The sequence below is a fragment of the Kogia breviceps genome, chromosome 4 (assembly GCF_026419965.1).
Source record: "Kogia breviceps isolate mKogBre1 chromosome 4, mKogBre1 haplotype 1, whole genome shotgun sequence".
NCBI lineage: Eukaryota > Metazoa > Chordata > Mammalia > Artiodactyla > Physeteridae > Kogia > Kogia breviceps.
The window spans coordinates 181,518,713-181,543,725 of record NC_081313.1 but is presented as its reverse complement, the minus strand read 5'-3'; the positions used below and the strand labels follow the sequence as shown (position 1 = coordinate 181,543,725).

At 58.0% G+C, this 25,013-nt stretch overlaps 1 protein-coding gene and 1 non-coding gene across 4 annotated transcripts in view; one reads left to right on the top strand and one right to left on the bottom strand.

The window, feature by feature from the left end:
- The window catches only part of GNG7 (G protein subunit gamma 7), a 157,091-nt gene that overhangs the window by 100,383 nt on the left and 31,695 nt on the right, over nt 1–25,013 (top strand). For 2 of the 3 annotated variants that reach the window (XM_059060409.2, XM_067033225.1), the window contains one exon: nt 20,900–20,936. The exons of the other annotated variant lie outside the window; for it this stretch is intronic. The gene's annotated coding sequence lies outside the window, so the exon portion shown is untranslated. The remainder of the gene's footprint in view (nt 1–20,899; nt 20,937–25,013) is intronic. 3 annotated transcript variants of the gene reach the window in all.
- TRNAG-UCC (transfer RNA glycine (anticodon UCC)) lies at nt 6,445–6,517 on the bottom strand. The gene has a single exon. It is a non-coding gene; the product is annotated as a tRNA-Gly (tRNA).

Genomic DNA, 25,013 nt, shown 5'->3' with positions numbered 1-25,013 from the left:
AAGTCCTAATCCCGGCCAGAGACGGGGGTGGGGGGGGGGTGGGGGGGCAGGGCTCATAGGAACTTGCCACGTCCTGCGTTAAGGAGAGTTATGGGAACAAACATCAGACACCCAGCAGGGCACAGGCCACGTGCCAGGCCCTCCACAAACTGTTCCCACACCTTGCCATCCCCCCTAAACATTCGCCGTTCCCCTAGCATGTGTTGTCTTTCCACACGGGATCGTGTGGAAAAGCTCAGGATTTTACCCCACAAAGTTGTGCTGGCCAGGAGCCAACCTCATCCGTCCAAGCCAACACCTGTCAGGTGAGGACGAGTGAGTGGGACCTCGCCAGGCATCTGGGAGGGTGTGGGGGGGTGTCTTCTGGTCTCCCCCCTGAAAGAGAAAGGACGGTGCCCCGAAAATACGGAGCAGGAAACTCCATCCCTGCAGGGCAGGGCACAAAGGACGCCCCCCCCCCCCCCGCCGCCGCCCGCAACCACCCCCCCACACACACACACCCCACACACACCCCCACCCCACCCACACACACCCCCCACCACACCCCCCACCCCCCACCACACCCCACCACCCCCCACCACCCCCCACCCCCCCACCCCCCACCACCTCCCACCACCCCACCACCCCCCCCACCCACCCCCCCCACCTCCCACCCCACCCCACCCCCACCTCCCACCCCACCCCCCCCACCCCCCACCCACCACCACCCCCCCCACCCACCACCCACCACCACCACCCCCCACCCCCCCCACCCACCCACCCCCCCCCCTCGCCCCCCCGGTGCAGCGCAGCCACAGCCGGCATCCAGGCTGCAGTCAAACTGCTCAGGGATTTGGCTGCAGGTGTGACATGGCTGCCTATTGAGGACGCCAGGGAGGAACACGCCTCGGGGCCAGTTCTCACCCTCCTGCTGTTTGGGAGCTCGAGGATCGCTCCTGGGAGCCCTCCCGGGCAATTTGCAAGTGAGGAAATTGACACCTGGCATCCAGGCTGCCCCCTCCCCATCATTCTGTCACCGAGAACGTCCTTTTGCTGTTGTTGTTTTCTCTAGTCTCATTATTGGGGACTTTCTGTCCTTAGGACAAACTCCATCGTGGGCAGGGCGGGGCCAAACCACAGATTAATGACCTGTCAGGCTGGGATTGCTCAAGAAAGCACTTCTGACGTGGGGACCTCAGAGAGTGCTCTGCAAGTTTCATGTCAAATATTCCTCACGGCCTGATATGGGGCCAAAGAAGGGAGAAGAAAGATGGGCCCTCAAGAACTGGGGAGGGGGACTTCCCTGGTGGTCCAGTGGTTAGGACTCCGCGCTTCCACTGCAGGGGGCACGGGTTGGATTCCTGGTCCGGGAACTAGGATCCCACGTGCCACGCGGTGCAGCCAATTAAAAAAAAAAAAAAAAAGAAAAAGGAACTGGGGAGGGACGTGTGGGCCAGCGAGGGCTCTGCTGTGCAGACGGGGCAGAGGTCATGAGGACCTGGGTTCGGGGCGGGGCAGGGCGGGGCGGGGCGGGTAACATCAGCTTCGGTGCTTGGGCCCTGATCTCCCCCAACATGTCCCTCCCACGGCTCCCTACATAGCTTGCCAGACATTTATTGGGTGTCTGCTCGGGACCAGGTGCTGGGTATGCAAAGATCGCTTAAAGTCCTGATGCAGCCTAGCAGTGTGGCTGAAGAGGAAATGGCCCTCAGGCAGAGTGCCCAGGGGAGAGCAAGGTCAGGAAGGCTTCCTGGAGGAGGCAGCTGAACTGAGTTTGAAAGAAGGGCAGCCTAGAGGCCATCAGCAGGCCTGTGGGTGGGCCTGGGACCGGGAAGGGGAGTTCAAGAGAAGGCGGAGTCACCTAAGCGGGGAGCATGCCCCCCACCCTCCAAGTGCTGTGGGGATGAGCAACTTGGAAAGTTCTCTCTGTTTGAGATTCCTCGTTTATAGAATCGAAATCGTGTTCTCTCTCCTGCCTCATGGTCCTCGCCAGCTCTGAGGACGATACTTGCTGAGCTTCCTGGGGCCGCCTAGCACTGCACCAGAAACCTGGGGGCCTAAACTGCAGGGATTTGTACCCCGCAGTGCTGGGGGCTGAGCGTCCAAGGTCAGCGTGTCGGCAGGGTGGCCCCTTCTGAGGGAGGGACTGTTCTGTGCTCTCCCGGCTCCCGGGGGTGCCGGCAGTCTATGGCGCCTGTTGGTTTATAGAAGTGTCGCCCTCATCTCTGCCACCGTCGTCACATGGCCTCTCCCTGTGTGCGAGTCTGTGCCCCGGTGTCCCCTTTTATAGGACACCATTCGTATTGGATTAGGCCCACCCTACTCCACTGTGACTTCACCCTGAATAATTACGCCTGCGGTGCCCCTACTTCCAAGTGTCTTAGTCCAATCAGGCTGCTGTAACCGAGAGCCAGAGACTGGGGGCTTATGCACAGCAGCGTTTATTCTTCACGGTACTGGAGGCTAGAAAGTCCAAGATCAAAGCACTGGCAGATTCCACGTCTCTTGAGAGCTGATTCCTGGTTCACAGTTAGCCGGCTTCTCGCTGTGTCCTCATGTAGCAGAAGGGGCAGGGCGCTCTCCGGGGGTCCCTTTATAAGGGCACTAATCTCATTCATGAGGGCCCCACCCTCATGACCTAGGCATCTCCCAAAGGCCCCACCTCCTGATACCATCACATTGGAGGTTAGGATTCAACACAGGAATTTGGGGGGGGACTCAATTCAACCCATAACCCCGTCCTCACCCATGAGAGCATATAAGGAGCAGGATACAGCTCAGCAAGCCAGGACAGGTAGTGATAGACTCCAGGGTCTGCTCCCACAGCGCCAGTCGGCATTAGCACATCCTGGGACCCCGGGCTGCCTGGAGGTCTGAGGAGCACACAACCGCCACCCAGCCTCCCTGCAAACCACACCAGTTATTATAACGGCTTGATTTAAACATGGGGGATCGTTTTTTAAAAGTTCTTTTAGAACAATGTGTGCGGCCAGCAGAATAATGGTCCCCAAAGACATCCACCTCCTTATCACCAGAACCTGCGGACGTGTCACCTCACAGGGCAGAGGGCACTTTGCAGGTGGGGTTAAGTTAAGGCCCCTGAGATGCGGGTGACCCTGGATTCCCCGGGGGCCCCAGCGTCATCACAGGGTCCTTCTAAGAGGGAGGCGGGAGGGTCAGAGGCAGAGGGAGACGGGAGACGCTGCACTGCTGGCTGTGAGGATGCAGGAGGGGCCGCGAGCCAGGGATGCGGCGCCTCTAGAAGCTGGAAAAGGCGGGAACCGATGCTGCCCTGGAGCTTCTGGAAGGACCCGCCCTGCCCACGCCTGGATTTTAGGACTTCTGACCTCCAGAACCATGAGAGAATCAGCATGTGCGACTTTAAGCCACTAACAGGTGGTATTTGTTATGGCCGGCGCAGGAAACACACACACACACGGTTACTGAGGAGTTGGGACTTACGACTGTCCTTTGCTTGTTTGGTGACTAGAAAAGCATCCTTTGCCCTCTCTCCTTGGTTCCGCGAGGCCCCTCAGATGGGTGGCCTGTCCTTGCCTGTCCCTGAGGAGGTGACCAGATGCCCGTCTCCCCTCTCGTCACCGCAGACACTTGCAGAGCTGCGGGCAAACGCTTCCGACACCCCCGGCGGAACTGCTCGTGGGCTCGGGTCCCAGCCCTGAGCCCCACTGTCCAGTTCCTGCCCCATATCCACCCTGTGGCTTTCCCGCGTTCCCTTTTCCCTGGGCTCCCAGCTCCCAGAACCAGGCCCCGCGGGGTCCCAGGTGAGTCACCAGCCAGAGCTCTGGGTGCCCGCCCGGCCGCCCCTCTGCAGGATCGTGGCCCAAGGCCCGGGAGGGCGGGAGGCCTGGGAGCCACCTCCTTTGCTCTGGTTAACGTGACACGTGTCGGGTGCATCCGGGTGGCCACCTCCCAGGCCTCTGCCTCTGGACCTGTCCAGGAAGGGCCAGGACCCCAGGAGCAGGGGTCCCTCCAGAGTAGGCAGGCCGTGCAGGCCAGGGTTGGGGGAGAGGAGCGGTTTGCATTCTCGGGATGTTTGTCCGTTTCGCGGTCCCTCCCAGCCGTTTCCCGGCCCTTGGCAGACAAGCAGTGCTGGCGGCCGGCCAGGGCTGGTGGTTTTCCACGCAGGGGGGTCGGGTCAGTCTGGGTCCACACCCCTGACCCGGGAGGCAGCAGACAGGGGTTCCAGGCCTTGCCGTACCCCATTCCACACCTAACACCGTGGACACGGGGGCCGGATGATTCCCGGGGGGGGGGTGGGGGGACAGGGATGCCGCTCCTTACCCGTGGCACCCTAACCCAGGACAGGTCCCCAACAGAGAGGGGCCCGGCCCGGCCGGTCCGAAGGCACAGCGAGTAGGTGCTTCTGCACGCAGCCCCCCCGGACCCTGGAGCACGGAAGCCAAGGCTGCCCTTCACCGAGCAAGCGGTCCTCGGCCTGCAGGGTGGGAGTCTGTCACCCACGCCCCGCGCACGGTTTCTGTTGAGTTATTCCTATTGTGCCTCGTCCCACAAAGAACTGAGGCGACCGTCCAGTCCAACAGAAAAACACAAATCTCTTTATGAAGTCGAGTCCCCCCAGGGCCGCCCTAGGCGCTCCGATTCAGGCCCCGGCTTCTCCGAGGGCCCCGGGCTAGGGAGGGGCTCGGGCCCAGCTCTGCCTTCAGCTGAATCTCCGTGAGTCTCAGAGCCTCAGAGCCTCGTCTCTAGAAATCTTCTCTGCGATGGGGTAGTGCTGCTTATGAATACCATACACTTTGTGTGAGAACGCTCTACCTCTCCTTTTTGATTTGTTGATAAATGTAAGTATATAGTATATATAATACGCGTGCATAAGTATGTAATATATGCATATAAATATATAACACGTGCAGACAGTATATTACATACGTGTATATATGTATGCGTGTGTGTGTATACGTGTGTTACATATAATACGTGTAACGGCCAGATCCCCTGCCGGAAGGCCCCTCCCCGCCTTAGGGCCCACCCGGCAGGCATCTCCCCCTCGGAGCCCCAGCACAGCCGCCTTAGGCAACCTTGAACCTTCTCTCTGTCTTTTCTCAGCTCAGGGCCCAGGGGATGGTCTCAGGCACGTGCGAACTTTATTCAGTGATCTCCACCCTCCCCTTCTGGTACCAGGCCTTGCATAATCCCCTCTCCCTGAGTGTGCGTGAGACCTGTGACTGCCTCTAACCAGGGGAAGGTGGCAGAGGTGACAGATGTCACAGCCATGAGTGGGTTATGTCCTGTAAGACTCCCATTCAGCAGGCTGCCCTCGACACCCTCCCTGGCCAGCCTCGAAGAGGTCACTTGCCACGTATGAGAGGGTGTGCGGAGGGGGCCCACGTGGCCAGGACCCAAGGGCAGCCTGTGGGAGCCGAGCGCCGAAAGCCGGGACCCAAGTCCTGCAGCTACAGGGAGGCCGGTGTAGCTGAGGGAGCCCGGACGTGGGCCCTTCCCCAGTCGAGGTTCTGATGAGATGGCAGCCCCAGCCCTACCTGGGTTACAGCCTCGGGGGCCCAGCCCCAGCTTAGCTGTGCCCTGACTCCTGACCCCCCCAAACCCTGACATACTAGATGGTGGTGATTTTGTTGCTCAGCATAGAAAGCAAATCTGCTGCCCTGGTGCCCCAGCGTGCGAGCCTGCAGAGGAAACACAGAGCCTGCAGAGCTTTGCACACGTGACGGGGGGCCCGGGTGACTGTGTGCAGAGTCAGTGAGCTCAGAACAAAAGGAGTGCCCAGGCCGCCCGATTTCCAGATGTCTGAGGCTGGCTGGCAGCCGCTTTTAGCCCCTGCCCCTCCCATGCTGCTGACCCTGTCCCCTCCGGGCTCTGCACGTGTCTGGGAGCCACGGTGGCCTAGCAGGAAGGGGCCAGCCCCACCCCATGCAGACTCCGAGCGGCCCACGTGCGGGCTGGGACGGAGCTCGCTGCTGGACACGGCCCCGGCGTGTTTGTTTTTATTGCCGGGCTCCCAGGCCCTCCCGGGCTGCGCGTCTGCACGTCATCTGAGGCGGCCCCGCCGTGGGTTGGGAAACTCAGTCTCGGTGGCCGTCAGCCCTGCGACCCCTGCTCTGGGAACACGCGTGCATGCGACGTGGATCTGAGTGTCTGCGTGTGCGTGCGTGCGTGTGTGAGGGCGGCGTCCCTTCTCCCGGGCTGTTCATCTCCCAGCAGCTCTCCAGATGAATTCCCAGGGGTGGCAAACGCGCGTGCGCGCGCGCACACACACACAACAACCCAACCAGTGTTTCTTCCCTGGTTCCCCGACAGCCCAGGGACAAACGTTGTCCTCCGCAAAGCAAAACAAAGCATGACATCCAAACGCTGTCTTTCTTTCTTTCTTTTAAATATTTATTTATTTGGCTGTGCTGGGTCTTGGTTGCAGCACGCAGGCTCTTAGTTGCAGCTTGCAGGATCTTACTTGCAGCATGCAGGATCTAGTTCCCTGACCAGGGATCGAACCCGGGCCCCCCGCATTGGAAGCACGGAGTCCTGACCACTGGACCACCAGGGAAGTCCCCTAAATAGCGTCTTTCATGGGGTCACCCAGCAGGCCTGTGGGAGGAGCCATGAGCCCATTTAATAGATGAGGATAGTGAGGTTCAGATAAGAACAGAGCTTAGAACAGGTATTGATGTAGAGAAAGTGAAACGCTCGTTCACTGTAGATGGGAATGAGAATAGGGCAGCCGCTGTGGAGAACAGTCTGGTTCCTTAAAGAATTAAGCATACAGGCACCGCCCTGGTGGTCCAGTGGTTAAGACTCCACGCCGCCACTGCAGGGGTCATGGATTCCATCCCTGGTCAAGGAACTAAGATCCTGCATACCTCACAGTGTGGCCAAAATTAATAATAATAATAATAATAATAAAGTAAATAAAATTTTTAAAAGGAATTAAGCATAGGACTTCCCTGCTGGCGCAGTGGTTAAGAATCCGCCTTCCACTTCAGGGGACATGGTTTCAAGCCCTGGTCCGGGAAGATCCCACATGCCGCGGAGCAGCTAAGCCCGTGAGCCATAACTACTGAGCCCGTGCGCCACAACTACTGAGCCCACGAGCCACAACTACTGAGGCCTGTGTGCCTAGAGCCCGTGCCCCACAGCAAGAGAAGCCACCGCAATGAGAAGCCCGTGCACCGCAACGAAGAGCAGCCCCCGCTCGCCGCAACTAGAGAAAGCCCGCGCGCAGCAACGAAGACCCAACACAGCCATAAATAAATAAATAAATAAATTCCTTAATTTTAAAGAAGGAAGGAGATTCTGACACCTGCTACGACCTGAATGAACCTCAAGGACATGATGCTCAGTGAGAGAAGCCAGACACAAAAGGGCAAATACTGTCTGATTCCACTCATGTGAGGTCCCAAGAGGAGTCACATCCACAGAGACAGGAAGTAGATGGTGGGGGCCAGGGGCTGGGGGAGGGGCTGGAGAGTCAGTGTTTCATGGGGACAGAGCTTCCTTTTGGGAAGATGAGAAAGTTCTGGAGATGATGGTGGTGATGGCTTCATGACAGTGCGAATGTGCTAGTGCCACTGAGCTGTACACTTAAAAACAGTGCAGATGGTGAATTTAATGTTAAGTGTATTTCACCACCGTTTAAAAAAACAGAAGGTCTCACAGTGCACCTGCCCTCTGAGGCGCCCCTCTGCAGGAGGGCTGCTTTCCTCCCCAGCACCCACGTCTCTCTGCACACTCCTAACTCTGAGCCTTTGCTTGAGCCCCTGGCCTCGCAGAATTAATTTTTAAAATCTAAACAGAAAGCAGACTTTCCTGGAGAGAAAGCTCAGGCTCCGGCTTGGCAGACACTGACATATGTCCATGGTGGGCCACCAGGTGCAGGTGCACTGAGCATCCAAGACAGGTGGTGGGCAGACCACAGTGGGGGCAGGATGGGGGGAAGCCAGGTGGGTTTACCTGGGCTCTGCCCAGCAGAGGTGTGACGGCTCCTGGAAGACCCAGGCGTGGAGGTGAGACGAGGCATCTTCAATCTCGGGCTGTCCTGGCTCCTTGGGACTGAACTCGGGGCCTCAGCCTCTTTCAACAGCCGGTCTCTGCCCCCCGAGGTCTGTCACATTCATGCAGTGTTTTTCCAGCTTCTTCGAGATACAACACCGTGGGAGGTGAGGATCGATTCCGTGTTTAGATGTTTCTCTGCAGAGAGCAGAGAAGCAGCGTGGCCAAGGACACGGGGCCCAGACAAGGTGTGTGTGTCTTCGGGTCACGTCCCTCTGACCCGCCTGGCCTCTGTCAGCACATAACTGGTGGCAGAGGGGCACCCAGAGCTGTGACCACAGAGTGTCCATTCAGTCAAGGAAGTCCACTCCTTTTGACCCAACGTAATCCTCTACAGGAACTCTCCACATCAGTATCTGGAGACCTGCCTCGTTCTTTTTCACAGCTGCGTAGTATTCCGCTGCTTGCTTGGCAAAGGGAGGGAGCACATGTTTTAGGCTTTGCAGAATGAGGTTGGCTCGAGGAGAACAGGCTTTCTGTATTTAACTGCCAAATTGGGTCATTGGCAGGAGCTGTACCGGTTTAAGGCTCCAGCAGAAATGACCACACCTGGCAAATCCACACAGACGGAAAACGGATTCGTGGTTGTCATACCTGGGGTGCCCCTGCCATCAAGGGGGTCGGGCCAGGGAGGCTGCTCCACACCCCACGGAGCCCAGGACAGCCCCCCAGAGAGGAGGACCCGGCCCAGTGTCAGCAGGGCCAAGGGGGTGACCCTGATCTAGTATCATATCAACAAACTATGGGGCTTCCCTGGTGGCGCAGTGGTTAGGAATCCGCCTGCCAACACAGGGGACGTGGGTTCCAGCCCTGGTCCGGGAAGATCCCACGTGCCGCGGAGCAACTGAGCCCGTGCGCCACAACTACTGAGCCCACGCGCCACAATTACTGAAGCCCGTGCACCTAGAGCCCGTGCTCTGCAACAAGAGAAGCCAGTGCCATGAGAAACCCGTGCACCGCAATGAAGAGTGGCCCCCGCTTGCCGCGACTAGAGAAAGCCCGCGCGCAGCAACGAAGACCCAACGCAGCCAAAAATAAGTAAATAAATATTTTAAAAACAACAGCAAAAAAAACCCCACTATGCATCATCGTACGTGCTTGTTCTTCAAGAATTTGGACAGTTACTGTCCGTTTTGTAGCCCTTACTATCCGTCAGTTAGTCAGACAGTTAGACTTCATTCTGTGTTTACTGGATTCTACCAGGCTTTGCAGTTTCTCCCACTTATGAGTTGTGTTTGTGTGTGTGTATTTGTATATACATATGAGTGTATTTGTGTATGTGTGATGTGTATGTATATGTGTATTTGTGTGTATGTGTTTTATTATGTGTTTTTATGTGTATCTGTATGTGTATATATTTGTGTGTGCGTTTATGTGTTTGTGTGTATTTGTATGTGTGTATGTGCATATGTGTTTCTGTGTATGAGGGTGTGTGTATGTGCACGGGTGTGGGTATTTGTATGTGTACGTGTGTATGTGTATGCACGTATGTGTCTGTATGTGGTTTTGTGTGTGTGTTGTGTATATGTGTGTGTGCATGTGTGTACGTGGGGTGTGTGTGTGTGTTGCGTATACGTGTGTGTGCGTGGGGGAGGGTTGGGTGTGTGTGTGCGTGTGTATATATGCATGCGGGGTTTGTGTGTGACTGTGTGTGTGTGTGAGTGTACGTGAGTGGGTGGGTGGGTGTCTGCGTGGGTAAACCCACCATCCGTGCCTGCCCTGCGTCCTGAGGGTGGGTCCCAGGCCAGCTCTGTGGCGACTGGTCCCCAGGTCCTTCCCTTCGCTCTGTGCACGTGAGCGGCGTCCCGGAAAGGAAGCGGGACTCTCCCGTCACCCAGGGCCGACGCCGGGCTCCACTCGCACGGTGCTGCCTGGCGGTCTCCCCTCCGGGCCCCTTGCTACCCTGCCTGCAGCTTGGAGGGTCTCCCTCTGGACCGGCGTGGGTGGGCTCCTCCGGGGAAGCGCCGGGGCTGGGTGGTGTCTCCAGCTGTGAGGCCAGACCGTCTCTGTCACAACCACCCCCCGGGCCGCCGTAGCTCAGAAGCCACCCAAGACAACATGTAAACAAGACGAAACAGAAGACCCCAGAGGAGACACGGATCAGCTGATGGAAAAGGCGAATTGTGTCTCAGGGAAAATCTCCACGGACAGGATCACCGTCAACAGGTAACTTGAACAGATGGAGCTTCCGGACGCGGGGTCGCAAACCGCAGCCCAGGGTGACGGCGTGTTTTGTAAATGAAACTGTGTTGGCACGCGGGCAGGCCCGTCCGTCTACACGTTGCCCAGCCGCTTTCCCGCTGCGGGGCACAGCAAGCAGCTGGGACGGGACCGACTCCAGGGGCTTTACAGGAAAGGGTTGCCAGCTCTGCTTTACAACCTCCACTTAGACCTTTAGCAGTGGGCGGGCGAGGGTTTGGGGGAGGCCGCCACAGGGGCAGGGGTTGCCGAGCCCCAAATTCTGGTCTCTTGCCTCCGACCCTTCCCCACCAAGTCAGACCAAGCCAAGAGCCGGGGGGGGGGTGTGTGAGTTCCTAGGGCGGCTGTAGCAAAGTTCCACACCACAGAAGTGTGTATCCTCTCCCAGCCCTGGGGGCCGAAGTCCAAGAGCAAGGTGTCGGCGGGGCTGGTTCCGTGTGAGGACGCGAGGGAGGGTCTGTCCCAGGCTCTCTCCTAGGCTCTCTCCCAGCCTCTGGTGCGGCCGGCCGCCCTCGGCCTGTACACGCCTCAGCCGATCTCTGCCTCTGTCTTCACGCGGCCTTCTCCTTGTGTGCGTATTTGTGTCTAAGCGTCCCCTCTCATGAGGACGCCAGTTGTGTTGGATTAGGCGCCCCCTGCTCTGGTGTGACCCCGTCTTCACTGATTGCCCCCGCAACACTCCTCTCTCCAAATCAGGTCGCATTCTGAGGCCTGGGGTCAGGGCTGCCACATCTGACCTGGGGGAGACACGATGTGCCCCACGCCAGGGTGTGTGCCCCCTCCAAGCGTCTACCCCGAACCTGGAGAGAAGCGCTCGGGGCTCAGCGAGTGTCGGGCGATGGCGGTGGGGCCTGGGCAGGGGGACAGTGAAAGGCCACACAGGCTCACGGGAAAGCACCCACTCTCAAACCAAACACATTCTGCAGGGGCTGGCGCCAAACTCCTCCTCACCAGGAGCCCGTGTCTCCGCGGCTCCCCCGCGCTCTCCGAAGCTGGACGGCGGGCCTCGGAGGCCGGCTGGGCCGGCTACCAGGTCACAGAGAACGCGCCCTGCTCTAAGGCCAGGCTCTGCTCCTCTGGCTTCGGTGACTTCTCGGAAAGAAAGATGTGTCTGGCGCTGGCCTTGCTGCTGCTTGGAGAGCAGACGCCCCCGTCTCCCCAGTCTCAGGCCTGCCTCTTCCCTCCCCCACGGCCCGCTCTTTAGTTTGGGTGCAGAGGGCCCCCCTGAACCTCAGATCGTCCTCGACTCCTCCCCCACGTTCCCAACCACTTAAATTCCTCTTCATCCCCGTCACGTCCAACGCCCACGCCCCTCAGGGCTCCCCTCCGGGCTGTCTCCACCTGGCCTCCAGGTCTGCTTATCCATGAAGCCCACAGGAGCGCCTGCTTTAGTTTAACATCAGAAGAAAACCATGACTCTACTAACCCAGCCTGGATGGTGTCCATCTTTACGCCAACATGGCCGTAAACTATGTTCAGTATTTTTTTTTATGGAGACGGACCTTGAGCGTCGTAGTGAGGCCCTGCTTTTGCTCCTTCCACCCTGGACCCGTCACTGCCTGTGTGGAATCTCCCTTCGGCCCCAGGAAGAGGCCCACACTTCTCTCGCTGAGCATCGCGCTCTCGGGGTCCGTCCGCGTGGCAGCGAGTGTCAGCGCTTCTCTCCTTTCCGAGGCTGAGTGGTGTTCCCGTGTGTGGAGGGACCACGCTGTTGATCCATCACCCGGCGATGGACATTCGGGTCACGTCCAGCTTTTGCCTGCCCTGGGTGATGCTGCTTTGGACACTAGTGTGCACTGTTCTGTGTGGACCCGTGCTTCCGTGTCTCTTGGGTCCGTACGTAGGAGTGGAATTGCAGGGTCAGAAGGTCATTCTTTTCACCTTTGGAGGAGCTGCCATTCCTTAACCTCAAAGGCTGTTCATCCCTCCATCTCAGGGTTCTGCAAACTACAGCCGAGGGGGTGGCATCTGGCCCTCCGCCTGATGTTGTAAATAAAGTTTTACTGGCACACAGCACACCCATGACATGTTGTCTGTGGCAGCTACTGAGTTGAATCTTTGCCACAGAGACGGAAATATTTAATATCTGGCCTTTTATAGAAAAAAGTGTGTTGATATATAGCACTTAAATGACACACTGTAATTGTCTCTTTATGCATCTTGAGAGCCCCTCCCTCTACCCTCCTCCTGCCGAACAGAAAGTTCCCCAGGGGCGGGAATGTGATCTTTTATTTCTGTTTCCTACCATCATTAAACATATGGCCTCACTACCCCACCCTCACCATCCGGCGGCATTGAACCCATGGAAAGCCTGGGCCTCCCTTTCCTGTGGGTGCGGGCCCGGCCTCACCCGGGGGTCCCGCCCTGGCTGCAGGGTGGAGTCGCCCCGGGGGCCTCTGCAACCGGCCACACCCAGGCCGGCTGCCACAGTTCCCCCCCACCCCGCCCTGGGCAGACTTCCAAAGCTTGGGAACCCCTGGTAACTGGTTCCTAATCCCAGATGTCTGCGGCTCCCGTGGATGTAGTCCCGGAGGCAGGGGACCCGCAGACCATTTCTCCTATGCAAACAGCCCGGATGTATCAACCCTGCAAGGTGCAGGCATCTCAAGGGGGTTTGGGGTGCCTTCTCTGTGCTCCCTCCAAATGCCCAGAGCCAGTCAGTCCAGCAGTGGGAGGGCAGCCCTTGTCACTCAAGGTCGCAACTCTCACAGCTGCAGGGACGTGCATCTAGAGACTTTTTTTTTTTTTTAAATTTCCTGAGATTGCTGTAACAAAGGGCCACAAACTGTGTGGCTCAAACCAGACATTTCTTCTCTCACATTCTGCAGGCCCGAAGTCCAAGCTCAGGGTGTCACAGGGCCGTGCTCCCTCCAGAGGCTCCAGAGGGGGACCCTTCCTGCCTCTTCCAGCTTCTGGGGCTGCAGTGTCCTCAGCTTGTGGCCGCATCACCCCAGTCTACGCGTCCGTCTTCACGTGGCCTCTCTCTGTGTGTCTGACTATCATATCCCACCCCCCCCCTCCGCTTTCTCTGATAAAGACACCAGCTGTGGGGTGTAAGGCCCACCCCGAATCCAGGAAGCTCTGGCGGGTGGGGGACGGGACGGGGCGGGGGACACGACATGGATATTTGAGGGACAGTATCGGACCCGCTCTAACCAGCGGACATTATTTTTGTTTAGGCGAAAAGCACCCAAACTAAAAACGAACACCTGACGATCTTTCAAGAGAACGGTCACCCCCCACTTTGCAACCTTTCCTTTTATTTCTTCCTGCCATTTCCCCTCCCACCCCAGCCACCACCGTCACTGCCTCGATGACTTGTTGCTTGCCCTCGTGGAAGCGCCTCAAATCCTTCTTGGTCCAGGGAAGGATGGGAGGGTAGGTAGGAACGTTTAACTCAGTGGCCAGTTAAGGTGGGAATCGTGTTGCAATAAATAAGTGTATCAGACTGACACAGGAACACCTGAGGCTCACACAGGGTTCAGTGTCAATTATGTCTCAATACAAATACATTTTATTAACATCTTTATTGGAATATAATTGCTTTACAATGGTGTGTTAGTTTCTGCTGCATAACAAAGTGAATCAGCTGTATATACACCTACGTTCAATACAAACACATTCTTTAAAAGTAAGTTGAGGGCTTCCCTGGTGGCGCAGTGGTTGAGAATCCGCCTGCCGATGCAGGAGACACGGGTTCGTGCCCCGGTCCGGGAGGATCCCACATGCTGCGGAGCAACTAAGCCCGTGAGCCATGGCCGCTAGGCCTGCGCGTCCGGAGCCTGTGCTCCGCAACGGGAGAGGCCACGACAGTGAGAGGCCCGCGTACCGGAAAAAAAAAAAAAAAAAAAAAAAGTAAGTTGAGAGTAAACAGTTGTATTAAAAATTCCTACTTGAGGGACTTCCCTGGCGGTCCAGTGGTTAGGACTCAGAGCTTCCACTGCAGGGGGCACGGGTTCGATCCCTGGTTGGAGAACTAAGATCCCAAAAGCTGTGCGGCACAGCAAATGAAATGAAATGAAATCAAAATTCTTACCTGAAAGGGATTTAAAGACGTTAACTCAATAATCCTAGAGCAGGAACTTTGCCCAGTGGAGCTGTGCCCCCCAGGGGACACTGGGCCGTGTCTGGAGACGTCCGTGGTTGTCATGACTGGGGGGCTCCTGGCGTCGAGGGGGCGGGGGCAGGGGTGCTGCTGAGCCCCCCACAGTGCCCGGGACGGCCCCCCCCAGAGTGACCCAGGGCCCCAACGTCAGCAGGGCCGAGGGAGAGAATCCCTGTCATAACTCCCGAAGGTGAGGATGGCTTTCAACTGAAAAAATGCGTATAATGTTTACTCATTTTTCAAAAACCAGCTGTAGGTGTGTCTCCCTGCAGCTGTGACAAGCTGGGCCCCCCCCTTTGGGGCCAAGGACAGGCTGAGGGCACGAGGGGGCCGTGGCAGCCGCTCTGGGGCGTCGCGGGCCCCCAGGGTACCTGGTCTGATGTGAACCTTCCGAATCCGTTGGATTTTTGCCTCAAAGCCCCGAGTGGGTGGAGGGCATGAGTGCTCCAGTTTCCTTCTGAGAAGCAGAATGCAGCGTAGCTTCTAAGAGAAGTGCGTGAGGAAGGGGAATGCCCTACCCGCTCCCCAGAAGAGCTGGTGAAAATCAACAAGACGCACTTCCGGTGCCTTTCACTGCCTAGGCAGCTTCCTCTGCCCGCCTGCTGTGCTCTCAGGCATCGCTGAGATTTAAAAAAAAAAAAACAACAAAAAAAGGAGATGATCGATGTTTGAATCCTTCTAGGAGAAGCCCTTGGCAGTTGAGCAGCTGAGCTGAGACCAGCAAGGACGAGAGCTTGGGCAGAGGCGCCCAGAGGTGGAGCCTGGAGTCCTGGGCGAGGACAGGGCTGTGCAGAGGGAACGGGACCCGGTCCCCCACCGACCCCCCCATCCAGCCCCGCCGACATCAGCCAGGCATCCTCTGGGCGCTGCAGGGTGTGGAGCAGCGTCCCTGCCCCCATCCACTCGATGCCAGGAGCCCCCCGGAGTACCAACCACAGATGTCCCCAGGCACCGCCCAGCGTCCCCTGGGGGCAGAACTGCCCTGGGAGAGACCCCTGCCCTAGTGACCCGCTCCCCCAACTACACACACACACACACACACACACACACACACACACACACACACGTGAAGACCTCCCCCGTGTCCTGCATGTAAAGCAGGGCCTTGCTAATGAAAAAGCACAGAGTCAGGGGTTCTGGAATTTTCCTCCCTCTGTCTCATGGGTGAACCATGGAGCTGCATAGGTCTCCAGAAGCACCAGGGACCCTGCCAGCCGGGTCTGCAAAGCAGCCGTAACACCTTTCTCAGGAGAAAGAAGGGAAATTCGACTTCGGACCCGTAATAAACACTCAGCGAGTGTGAAGACCCCAGCCCAGCCCCATCCCCCCCCACCCAGGCTCCGCCCTCCAGGAAAAGAGGATAAAGTCAGAAGGGACCTAGGGAGCCAGGCCTCCTCAGCTGCACCCGTGTCAGCCCAGGACCCAAGGCCTTTCCCCTCGACTCAGGCCACTCAGCCCTCGATCCCGGAGCCACAGCTGCTCCATCCAATAATTCGGGTTTCGTTCCGTTAAAAAATACTTTGGGGGCTTCCCTGGCGGTCCAGTGGTTAAGACTCTGTGCTTTCAGTGCAGGGGGCCCGGGTTCCATCCCTGGTCGGGGAACTAAGATCCCACCTGCCGTGTGATGCGACCAAAAAATAAAAAAATAATCATTAAAAAAATATTTTATTGCTACAAACCCCCCGCTAACCATCATGTGAGCCTTCAGCGAGTCATAACCTTTTTGCTGGTGGCGGGTCCTGCCCCGATGCTGTGGACGGGGCGGCCGTGGCCATTTCTTAAAATCAGGCAACAGTGAAGTCTGCCGAATCGGTGGCCTCTTCCTCCCGCGAACGCTTCCTCCGTGGCGTCCGATACGGTTTGATGGCATTTTACCCGCAGGAGAACTTCCTTCACAGTTGGAGTCAATGCCCTCAAACCCTGTGTCAACTAAGTCCCTGTCCTATCCTCAGTCCTTTGTTGTCATTTCAACAGCCTCCACGGCATCCTCGCCAGGAGGAGATTCTTCCACCTCCACACCTGCTTCTTTGGACTCAGCACGCTCTTGACTCCTCGCAGGAACGTGTTGCCCACAACCTGCAATTTGTAAAGAACGCGATACCCGTGAAGCGCGATCAGACAAGGTGTGCCCGTGTATCACGCCGTATCGATCGTGTTATTTTTATCATCGTTGCTTTAGTTCGCACCTCCTGCAGTGCTGGGCACCGTCTTTGTCTCGTTTCGTCCTCACCGTGACCCCGAGAGCGATGCGGTGGGCCCTCGTGTTACAGACAGGGCATCGGGGCTCAGAGAGCCAGTGGGCCGACATCCAGACCAACGCCCCGAGCCAGGGCCGGAGCTCGCTCAAAATCCCCTCCCTGCACCTCAGCTGGGCCAGAAAGACCGACTCCTCACCCCCTCTGAGCAGATGCTGGCTGGCTGTCTTCTAGAATGTTCTAAAATCTTCTAGGAAGTTCTTCTCACCTAAACAGCTCATCCTGCAATCAGAATCTGTACCCTCTTTCCCACCCTCACGAATGAAAGTCAAGATGACCATGATCATGAAAACGATGATAATAATAATAAAAGTAAATCATTCCGTCGGAATAAGGATTCACCACCGCAGGAGGAGGCCCTGGGATGCCTTCGGGGGTCTCGGAAATGTTCCGCGTCTTGATGCAGGTCATGGTGACTCAGGTGCACACACTTTTTCAATGCGTGGTCTGTACACTCTTCTGTTGGCATGTCCTACTTTAATAAAAGTGTGGCAGGAACTCCCTGGCGGTCCAGTGGTTAGGACTCCGTGCTCTCACTGCCGAGGGCCCGGGTTCAGTCCCTGGTCATGGAACTGAGATCCCGCAAGCTGCGCTGCGTGGCCAAAAAAAAAAAAAAAAAGTGCGGGACAATATCAGGTGTCTGAATCCAAGACCCGTAGCTTGGTGCCCATGCCTGGCAAGGCAGTGGGTAAGTGGGCGAGCAGCCCAGTGGCTCCCATGGGACTGTTTTGCAGTCTTTTTGAAGGTCAAGCTGGGAGGTGGATCAAGTCCTCTATACCTTTAAACTCAGGGTTTACACTTAAGAATTCATCCTCAGGGAAAAAAAAAAAGAGGCACCCACAGAATTCCCTGTGCTTGGATATTTGCTTCATGTGCATTGATTCTCATGGTACAATGATTTAAGAAGAGGAAAGAATCAGAAACAACCTAAACATCCAATGATGGGCAGCAACAGATATATATAGTACTACTACTAATCATAAATTATGGTACATCCACAAAGGCCCTGTTGGTAAAGGCGGCATTAGTATCCTGGATGGGACCCCGCAACAGAACAGACATTGTTTGGCCGGGTGGAGTCATGGTGAAATCCAGATAAAGCCTGGAGTTGAAGTCAGAGTAAGGCGCCTGGGTCCATTTCTTCATTTTGATGAGACGCCAGCCTTAAGAGGAGCTGGCTGAGGGGCACGTGCAAACTCTCTGCGCCATTTTGGTCACTTTTCTGTCCATCTAAAATCATTCCAAAAGCAGTTAGTGGAATTTGTGACGGCATGGGCAAATAGCGGTTCCCCTCACAATGTGATATAGACAGTAAGCAAATTAAGAAACATTTTCAAGGCAGGTGAGCAAATTGCATGTAGGACCTGAATTTGTAAAAATGGACAGGTATGTGTATATGCCGTGAAAAATCCAGGTGGTGGGATTATGGATGATTTCTGTTACTTTATGTGATTTCTAGATTTGGGAAAATGAAATTGCGTTCCTTTCATGGTCATAAAGAAGAGAAAATATGTATACATTTGATTCTCGTCTCTGGCAGCGGTTCTGGGCCGTAAAGTCGCCGCAAACATTGAACTAGTGAGCACCGCACCGCCGCTCCGGGGACGCACAGGGCCAGGATCCCGTGAGCCTCCGCCGCCCCACTGCCACGCCCGACCCCCACGCGGACTCGTGTGATGGGCGCTTCTGTTGAAAGGCGCCTTGTCTGATACCGGCTGTTGATTCGTTCACGGAGGGGCCGTAGCCCTGGCCTGAACGAAGCCCATCTAACACACGCACTGTCCCCGTGAGTACGACACCGCCCTCCTGCGCTTGGGACGCTGGCCGGCACTTCAACCGGGGGGCCGTTGTAGAGGCAGAATCACCCGCCGAAAACCCAGAAATGCCCAAAACGTAGCCCTCAATGGTGAAAAGGACCCTGGTTACCAACCGGTTCCACTTCAGCTGGGAAGATGGCTGTCGGTGACTCGAACGTTTCACTGCTCTGCTTGTGTCCTCTAGTGACTACTGCACACTCCCACCCCCAAGTATCAATCCGGGGGTTACGGACACAATCTAGCCAGTAGGCGAATTCCCAAGTACAGAATCCAAAGGTATCGAGGCTTGACCCTACAGAACACCTCCCGTGGCCCGTTGCCACGCGGGCCTGCGGACATCCACACGGCAGGCGGGCCCGGCCCTCGCCGGGAGCATGGGCTGGTGCTGAGGTGCTGCCTTTGCGCCCCAACACCCCGGTGCCCCAGCACACTCGGCCCAGCAAAGGTGTGTCTCCCCCTCCAAGCCCCGGGAGCCCAGTGTTGACCTTTAGCAGGAGCTGGGTTTCCCCGGCCTCAAGGGACCAGGGCAGGAGCGCTCCCTGCCAGATGCCTTACTCTGTGTCTGTGTGTCTCACTCAGCACTTCCTTAAGACAGGGGTCTCGGGGGCTTCCCTGGTGGCGCAGTGGTTGGGAGTCCGCCTGCCGATGCAGGGGACCACGGGTTCGTGCCCCGAAGATCCCACGTGCCGCGGAGCGGCTGGGCCCGTGAGCCATGGCCGCTGAGCCTGCGCGTATGGAGCCTGTGCTCTGCAACGGGAGAGGCTGCAACAGTGAGAGGCCCGCGTACCCCCCCCCAAAAAAAAGACAGGGGTCTCACCTGGGGGTGACTCTGCCCCCAGAGGACACTGGGCCCTGTCTGGGGACATCTGTGGTCATTTGTGGTCATCAGGACTGGGGGGCTGCTGGCATCGAGGGGGTTGGGTCAGGGACACTGCTTCACACCCCACAGCGCCCAGGACGCCCCGATGTCAACAGTGCCGGGGGACAGAAGCCCTGCTTTAGAGAAAGCTGCCCCAGGGACTTCCCTCGAGGTCCAGTGGTTAGGACTCCAAGCTTCCACTGCAGGGGTAAAGGTTCGATCCCTGGTCAGGGAACTAAGATCCCGCGTGCCACACGGTGTGGCCAAAAGAAATAGTGAAAGCTGCCCCAGCCATCTCCTTCCTGTGGCTGAGACTCGGCTGGGTCTCCCCGCCCCGGCCCCCGCCCTGCCCCGTGATCTCTGATGCCGGCCCCCTGGGGCCCAGGGCCACTGAGAAAGGCTCGGTGGCCCTTGGCTCTGGCCCTAGAGTGGCAGCAGCAGCATGTCCCTTTGTGTAGGTGGAAAAATGTTTGTGAAGGAAGAGGGGCCGGCTCTCCAGACCGAAGGGGACCTTCAGAGCCGGAGGGAAACAGGTTCGCCCGAGGCCGGCCCCGCAGCTCAGGAAGCCTGGCCTGCATTGGGCAGGGCCTTCTGTTGACCTCCTCACAGCAAGCCCACAGTGGAACGGGCCCCAAGCAAGGGCCTGCCTAGAACTCGAGGGTGGTCTAGCTGCTGGCTTGTGAGGTGTGGTCAGTGGCCCGGCAGCTGCCGGGGGTCCCCGCCCCGGAGCACGGGCTGAGGCACCCGTCTGGCCGAGCGGGACGTGTGGCCCCGCAGCAGAGGACAGGCCTCTGTAGCCCTTGGCCTCCTCCTCCACAAACGGGAGGCTGGTGCTGGCCGCGTGGAGGAGACGGGGTGACCGCTCACCCCTCCCTCCTGGCCTTGGTGGGTGCCTCCCCGGGAGCGGCGGTGTGGAGAGCGGGGTGGAGGCTGGCGTACAGCCTCAGGGTCACCCCGACGGCTGGACGTGGCGGCCCCGGGGCCCCTCACTGCTGTGTGCATCAGTCATCAGACAGAGACCCTGCTCCTTCCAGGGTTCCGCTTGGAGCAGTGGTTCCCATCCCCCGGAAGGCCAGTGGCTCCAAAGTACCAGAGCCCGCCCCGCCCCCGGGGTCCGATCACGGGGACTTCCATGCTTTCCCGGTGACCTCCCGGCCCCCGGCGGCCAGCCTCAGATCCCTCGCCTTCCTGGCCCCGTATACCTGTCACCTCTTCCACCCGGGGTTAATTGCTTTGCCCCGAGATCGCTTTTTCCACCTCTCCCTTTTTGGCCCCGGCAAGTGGCTTCCATCAAAGCCAAAAACCAGACGTGGAAAAACCCCAAGCGTGACACATCAAGGCTCGGTTCCATTTCAAGGCTTGGGGTCCCCGTGTCCCGAAATGGAATAATACAAGTTCCAGACAAAAACTCAACTCGCCCCTCCTCAGAGAAACACATGGTCTCTCCTGAACGGATCGGTTGTAAAGAATAAAGTGAAATCTCCAGAAGCACCCCCGTTCCTTCTCTGGAGGACACAGCCGGTTCCAGACCAAATGCCACATTTTTGGTGACAGCCAAGTATCTCTCTGAGAAAAGCTGGAGCTAATTACGTTAAAAATATTTAACCATGATTTTTTTTTTCCCCCTCTCTCTCTCTCTAAACAGGGTCAAACAGTGCTGCTTCTTGGAAAAACTGCAAAAGGTATGTAGCGTTTTCTCTTACTTCACGAGCTTGGAATCCCTTGTTTTTGAGCAAAGGAACAAAGGAACAAACAAACCAGAGTGTTTCGTGCGCACATGACACACTGGGAATTGTGTCACCGTGAAACAAGCTCCGGGCTCCCAGCCAGGAAACCTGAGTTCAAATCCCAGGTCCACCTCTGAGAGGCTCTGCCACGTCTGGGCGGGTTCCTTTCATCTCCCTGCAAAGGAAATAACACTCTGTGACTCCCCAAGCGTGGTGCCGGCCGCTGTCCGAGGGGGCTCTCACCAGCACGTTGGAAATGTGTGCCTTTCCAGGAAGTGGTCCATTTCGTGTAAATTACCTAATCTGCTGGCAACCTGGGTCCCCAGCGCCCTCCTACAGCCCGTCCCGCTTCCAGGAGCTCAGTGGGCACTGACGCCTGGCTCTGGTCTCCGGCGCCTTCCCCTTTTTTCTCCCCATCAGTCTGGCTAAAGGCTAGGATCACCCCTCTTCTCAAAGGACCAGTTTCAGTTTCTCTCGCCACCCTCTGGTTTCTCTGGTCTGTTTCGTTTTTCTCCGGCTCTGTCATTTCCTTCCTCTTGCGGGCCTTGGGTTTTGCTCGCCAAGGTCCTTTCATCGTTCCTTCAGGTGTCAAGTCGGGTCGTGGATCTGGGGCCTTCCCCAGTGCACCCTCTGCGGCCGTCACTGCCTGCCCCCAACACCCACATCCCGCAGGTTTCAGCTTCTTGGGCCGGGCGCTTTCCACCTTCTCCTCAGCCCCACTGCTCGTCTGAGCGCGTGTGGTTTGATTTCCACGGGCTCTGTGACCGCTCTGGGAAGGAGAGGGTATCGGGACGCCTTTCTCGGTGGCAGGACGTTGTTGGGAGTATGGCCGAAGTGGGATTCTCTTGGGGCCCTTTGTGGGGCTCACTGAGAACACGGAGGGAGGGCTGGTTTGAGGCGGGGGGGCGCTTTGCTCTGGACCCCTGGCTTCGCTGCTTCGTCTCTGAGCCCCTCTGAACGCCTGCTTCATACAGCTGGAGGGGGGTGGGGGGTGAGGCCCGAGGACACGGGGCTCGATCGGCTGTGAGGTTTGGGGGCCCGGGGTGGAGGTGGCTAGAGCAGAGGCTGAGACAGAATCCCCTGAAGTCGCTCGCTGGGGCCGCCATCACAAAGTACTACCGACTGGGGGACTTGCAACCACAGAAACGCGTCCTCACGCGGTTCCGGAGGCTGGAAGTCCGATCCAGGTGCGGCAGCCCCCCCAACCCCCACAGGCTCCGGGGAGGGTCCTCCCGGCCTCTAATGGCCTCTGGTGGTTTCCAGCTTCGCCGGTGGCCTTGGCTTGTGGCTGCATTTCCCCAAGTCGCTGCCTCCTCTTCACGTGGCCTCCCCCGCGTGTGCGCGTGTCCCGTTCTCGTGCACACACCAGTCACTGCGTTTAGGGCCCCACCCCACCCCAGTTCGACCTCATCTTAACCTCAGTTACATCTGCAGTGACCCTATTTCCAAATGAGGCCCCAGGTGTCAGGACTTAGGACTTGAATGTGTCTTCGGGGACACACGTTAGCCCACAGCTCTCCTGGCTCTGTGTGCCCTTTGCAGCCAGGAGGGCCCAGAGGGTACCGGGCACTGGGATGGCAGCGCCCTGGGCCACAGAGAAGCCAGAGGGCGCTGGGGCTCCCTCCCCGCCCCAGGGACCGTGTGCTCTCCCTCCCTCTAGGATCTTCCTTCGGGGCTTCCCCTCAAGGCCTATGGTTTGGCCAGTGCCTCCCTGGGCCGCCCCCGCCCCCCGCCACCCCACTGGCAGCGGCCCTGGTAGGGGAGACAGGCTTTCATCTGCAGCCCCCACGCGGCTCGGTGAGCAGAGTTGGTTCCCCCCTTCGGCCCCGAGCCCCCGTGTCAGGCACGCCTGAGCAGGACCGGAGTCTCCAGCAACCACCCCCGCCAGCACCCTCAGCCCAGGCTTTCCTGCTTCCAGGCATGGGGTGCTCACCCCCTGAGTCCCAAAGGGCTTTGAGCGGTGGCCGCTGACCGGGCTGGCGGCACGGCCGAGTCCCTGGGACCCAGGTCCCTGCCGCGGCCCAGAGTGTGGCTTGGAGCGCTCATTGCACGTCCCGTACCTGCGAGATGGGGATGAGAGCTCCCGGGGGGCCTGAGGGGGGGCGGCGGACGCCGACGCAGGCCTGGCCCACGCAGGGCTCCCCGTTAACTGCAGTGCTCACACGTGGAGGCTCACCTCCCTCCTGCCTGCACTCCTCGGGCCCTTTTGCCCCCGAGGAGGCCACACCTCTCTGCTTTGTGTGGCCTGCAAGCGGCCCAGGCAGAGCCGGCCCAGGGTGAGGAAAGCCGGGCACCCGCCCCGGGCGCAGAACTTAAGGGGACACCGAAAAATGCAGTCATCGCTGTGCTGCTGTATCTTAACATAGCAACATGTCCTAAAAATCAACATTAATGCCCCCCCCCAAAATCCACGGTCAAGATTTTAAAAAATTGGGGGGGGGGCGCCGTGCCGCACGGCTTGTGGGATCTTGGTTCCCCGACCAGGGATCGAACCCGCTCCCCCTGCAGTGGAAGCTCGGAGTCCTAACCGCTGGACCGCCCGGGAAGCCCAAAGATTCGAATTTCAATTAAAGAGGGGATTGCTTTGCCTTAACCCCAGCCCCATCAGATCCTGTCCCTAATGAAAACCTTGACATGTGATTCATTATGGATATTTTGCATTCATTTTGACTTCTTAAAAAAAGCATTGCGGGGGCTTCCCTGGTGGCGCAGTGGTTGGGAGTCCGCCTGCCAATGCAGGGGACACGGGTTCGTGCCCCGGTCCGGGAAGATCCCACGTGCCGCGGAGCGGCTGGGCCCGCGAGCCGTGGCCGCTGAGCCTGCGTGTCCGGAGCCTGTGCTCCGCAACGGGAGAGGCCACAACAGTGAGAGAGGCCCGCATACCACCAAAAAAAAAAAAAAAAAAAAAGCATTGCATGAAAGCATGTGATCACGGTGACCGACGTTTCGGTGCCCCTTAGATTCTGTGCCTGAGGCGGGCTCCTTGCCATCCTCCCCCCAGCCCGGCTCACGAGAACGGTGGTGACAAAGATGATGATTTGAAACTCAGGTACTCCCCAGTGGTCACCAGATACCCTCATCTTGGTCTTTTCACGCTCTCCATCAGTGGACGCACAGGTCCACGGCCCCTTTTCCTGATAGGGAGGCCAGTGCTTAGTTGCTCCTGGTTCCCGGGGACACACACATGTACATGGATCACGGCAGAGCCACCCCCCCACCAGGCTCAGGTGTCAGGAGAGGGGCGGGGCTGCGGCCGCGTGGCCTCGGGCTGCGGGGTTAGGTCCACGCTCTACAGCACCTGCCAGCGGGGAGGACGCAAAGCTCCAGCCCGTGACCTCGGCCAGCCCCACCCGGGTGCTGGCCCACTCCCAGGCAGCTGGCCGGCCCACTGCTGACCTCCCCTCCCCACTTCCTCATCCCCCACTGCAGACCCCCCTTGGCAGCCCTGCTGGTGTCTGTCAGGTGCCTCCTGTGAGCCCGACCCGGCTGCTTGGTCTCATTTTGTCCCGGTAGAAGCCTCGGGGAGTGGGTTTTCTCATCCCCGTTTTATCGGTGAGGAAACGGAGGCTTAGAAGCAGGGCGACTCAGCAAGTCCCCGGGCTGGTGGACCGTGGGGCCAGGCTTCCAGCTCCTTTCTCTCCACCCACAAGGCACCTGGCGGTCCGTGTTAGGCAGGGTTCTGCAGAGAAACAGAACCAACAGGATGTGTGTACAGAGAGAGAGTTATTTTAAGGAATTGATTATGGAGGCTGCAGGGTGGAGACCCAAGAGCCGACGCCACAGGCAGTCACTGGAGAATTCCCTTCCGCTCAGGAGCGGCCCTCCACCTCCACATCGCCCGCAGTCTCACCCAGAAACACCCTCACAGAAGTATCCAAAAGAACAACTGACCACATGCGTACCTGGGCATCCCATGGCCCAGCCAAACTGACATGTAACATGAACCATCCCATAGTCCTTTTACTTTTTTTTTAAAGACCAGGTTCTATTTTTTACTTTATTTTATTTACTCATTTATTTATTTATTGGCTG